The sequence below is a fragment of the Eumetopias jubatus genome, unplaced genomic scaffold (assembly GCF_037043125.1).
Source record: "Eumetopias jubatus isolate StellerSeaLion01/CBP00866 unplaced genomic scaffold, mEumJub1_p1.0 scaffold_4, whole genome shotgun sequence".
In the NCBI taxonomy this organism is placed as follows: domain Eukaryota; kingdom Metazoa; phylum Chordata; class Mammalia; order Carnivora; family Otariidae; genus Eumetopias; species Eumetopias jubatus.
In genome coordinates this window covers 54,511,311-54,515,127 of record NW_028274810.1, presented here as the reverse complement: position 1 = coordinate 54,515,127, position 3,817 = coordinate 54,511,311, and the positions used below count along the sequence as shown (strand labels likewise).

Here is a 3,817-nt window from a genome sequence, read left to right as displayed (position 1 = left end):
AGACGTGTCATGGAAAAGGCCACCCAGGCATAGAAACTGTCATTAACAAAGCAAAAAAGGCAAGAAAGTAAAGAGAAGGGAGGAAAGAATGGGGAAAAGGAGAGGGAAGGAAAGGTGAGGTGTTCCTTCTGATTAGCATCTATAGGTTATGGCACACTGAAAAATAAAGTCAGAAAGGTAAATTGAAGACCAGACTGTAGAGTTTCCTAAGTAAATATGAAAAGTTTTCACCTTCACTTGTTAGCCTCTAGCCTTGTGGGATCTGGCAAATCTGGAACAGAAAATTGGCAGTAGGATTGAGACTCATCAAGTCTACAATTTTCTCTCTCCAGCCATGTGAAACCCCCAAAACCTCTTCTGTTCTTCTGACCCTAGCAGTCACTTCTCACTGGGCAAAGTCTGGTTGTTATCCTCTTGCCTGCCAAAAATTTGGCAAAAACTCCTAAAGAGAAACCATCTGCAAACCCTCAGCTCAGATCTCATGGTTTTCTGTCTTTGGAATCTTAATCCATCTAGTCTTCATGGTTTCCACAGTTCTCTGAACCTTGACATAGATAGCTTTTGTAGTTTAGTTGGCTTTCCTAGTTGTCCTTGACAGGACATTTGACCTACCCTGTATTTCTCCATTCTACCTGGGAGTGGAAGTCAAACTTTGCTCTTTGTGTTTCTATTGAGAGGTTTTTGTTGTTTTTTTTAATAATTACTCTTATAGAGACATAATTTATGTTCAATAGATACAAGGATCTTAAGTGTAGAGTTAGGTAAATTGTTTTGTTGTTGCGTTTGCTTCCAACTGTGTTAATCTCTTTTTATTCTTTTGGTAATTTCTTCCAGAGTTAACTACTTCCACTTGTGATTGTCAGTGATGAAATGTGTAAGGAATCCACTTCAAATGTTGGCACAGCTATGAGCATGGCCTTTCCCTTTACTTGAACTCAGAATGAAGATTTTTGGATCTTGTATTTTAGGTTCCAGTCCCAGAAGTAGTTTTCACCATAGAAGTTATCTGCAGTCTTCTGCTTTCTAGCAGTAGTCCACAACCAGGTTCTTGCTTCTCCAGGACTCAACACAGGATGGATTTAAATATGTATTAAACGAAGAGCATTCTCTCAAATGAGTTGAAAGGCATTTTATTTTTAGACAACCTATACGACATGATTTTTTTTTTCTTAAAAACAATGCCTCCACTCCAAGTAAATCAATGTCAAAATTAATGAAGAGCTCAAGATGGCAGGTGTCGTCTGGTCTTGGTCCTGGTATTGCATGGGTGAAGAGCAGCAGCCGGTTATGGCAACAGGTAATACATCCAAAGTCATAGCCAAGTTTGTTAACAGTTTTCCATTTCTAAACCATCCTTAAAGAAAATCATATTTGGGGTCCCACCACCCTCACAGTAGTCCAGCAGAACAACCATCTGGAATCCAATTCCATCTGGATTCGTGTTTTCACCAATAAAGAACACGTAGTTTTTGAAATGAGCAAAGATGTGCTTGATTTGTTCTGCAGCCCTGTCATAAAAGGTTTTCTTCTTTCTGGCCTCAGTGCTTCAAGTTTGCCTTTGATTGGTTTCATGTCATCTTTGATGCACTTCTTGTAGGCTTCTTTTGTGAAGCTGGTTTCCTGCAAGTGATGGTTCGTGACAATATCAACATCGGTGATGACTGTGCTTTCAGGCCCTTCACCCTTGGGGCCTTCAGTGGAGGCATTTCCACCACTTAGTGAGTCATCAGTGTTACCCTCTGTCCTACTGACCATCTTCTCCACCTCTGGGCATAACCCATGGGCCATCCCTTATCTTGGAGAATATCTCATCATTGTTAATGAGGTTCTGGTTGATATCATGATGGTGGCTGGAGAGAGGCAATGGAGGCTCTAGCTTAGCAGGACCTGGAGCTCTGAATGAGCGCCCTGCTGCCAGAATGGCACTTGGGGTGAGGGAGGGAGCAGGTGGAAAAGAGAGTTAGTAAGTTTTGATAAATGTATACATCCCCATAATCAACACCCCAGTCATGATGTAGACTCTTTCCATTACATCAGAACATTCTTCATGACCATTTAGATGTAAACCTACAGAAGGAAACATTATTCCAATTTCTATCATAACTTAGTTTTGCTTTTTCTGATTTTCAGATAAATGGAATTATACAATGTGTTCAAAACTGTGTCTGGCCTCTTTTACTCAGCGTAATGTTTTTGAGACTCATCCATATTATTACATTTATGAGTTCATTCATTTTTATTTCTGAGTAGAGTTCAGTATCATGAATATACCATATTGTCTCTCCAATCTCCTGTTGATGGACATTCTATTTATGTTGGCTTGTGATTACTATAACTAAAGTTGCTATGGACATTCATATACAAGTTTTCTTGTGGAAATACAGTCTCATTTTCCTTGGATATATACTTAAGAGCAGAATTACTGAGTCATATAGTGAGTGTATGTTTAACTTAATAAGAAATATATGGAAATTCCATTTGCTTTATACCTGTACACATTTCCTAGGGTGGCCACAACAAAGTATCACAAACTGGGTGTCTTAAAACAACCGAATTCTATTGTCTCACAGTTCTGGGGGCTAGAAGTCCAAAATCAAGATATTAGGAAGGCCAAGATCCCTCTAAAGGCTTCAGGAGAAGATCCTTTTTTCTTTTACAGCTACTGATAACCCCAGATGTTCCTTGGCTTCTATCACTCTAATCTCTGCCTCCGTCTTTACATGACTTTCTCCTTGTATCTCTGTCTTCAATTGCCATCTTCTTTTAAGGACACTGTTGTGTCGGATTAGGGGTCCATACTGTGATTCACCACATTACCTAATTACATCTGCAATGATCCTGTTTCCAAATAAGGTCACATTCTGAGGTAATGAGGGTTGTCTTGAAACTGACTGTTCTTTTTCTCTACAGTGTCTAATCTTTTAAAATCTATCCAGTAAATTTTTCTTTTTTGATATTGTATGTTTCAGCTCTAGAATCTCAAGTTGATTATTTCAGAGTTCCCATTTCTCTTCTGGGATTCCCTGTTTACCCATTTTGTTCATCTCTTATTTTTAGTTCTTTAACATATTTATAATAGCTGTTTTAAAAGTCCTGTCTCGGGACACCTGGTTGGTTCAGTCAGTTAAGTGTCTGCCTTCGGCTCAGGTCATGATCCCAGGGCCCTGGGATTGAGTCCCACATCAGGCTCCTTGCTCAGTGGGGAGCCTGCTTCTCCCTCTGCCTGCCCCTCCCCTTGCTTGTCTCTCGCTCTCTCGCTGCCAAATAAATAAATAAATAATCTTAAAAATATATAAAAAAATAATAACAATAAAAAAAATAAAAGTCCTGTCTCAATGCCAACATAAGGGTCATCTGTGAGCTTGCTTTTCTTGACTATGTTTTCTCTTTGACTAATTCTCCAAATATCTAGTAATATTTTATCCTGGATATTGTGGACGATACATTATAGAGATAATATATTTTTATATCCTCCCTCTAAAGAAAGTTGAGTTTGTACTAACAGACAGCTAAGCTCTTGGCGCATCAATCTTATGTTTTCCAGTTTTATTGAGAAATAATTGGTAGACTATGTAAGTTTAAGATGTATAGCATGATAGTGTTACTTACATAAATTGTAAAATGATTATCACAATAGGTTCAGCTAACCTCCATCATCTTATATAGAAACAATATTCAAAAAAGAAAGAAGAAAAGAAAACATTTTTCCTTGTGATGAGAAATTTTACGATTTATTCTCTTGACAACTTTCCTATATATCATATAGCAGTGTTACCTGTAGTCATCATGTTGTACATTACATCCCTAGTAGTTATTT

General features: G+C 38.2%; 1 pseudogene; it reads right to left on the bottom strand.

The window, feature by feature from the left end:
- Nucleotides 1-1,327: 1,327 nt before the first annotated feature.
- Nucleotides 1,328-1,778, bottom strand: LOC114208511 (translationally-controlled tumor protein-like; annotated as a pseudogene).
- Between the last annotated feature and the right edge of the window lie 2,039 nt (nt 1,779-3,817).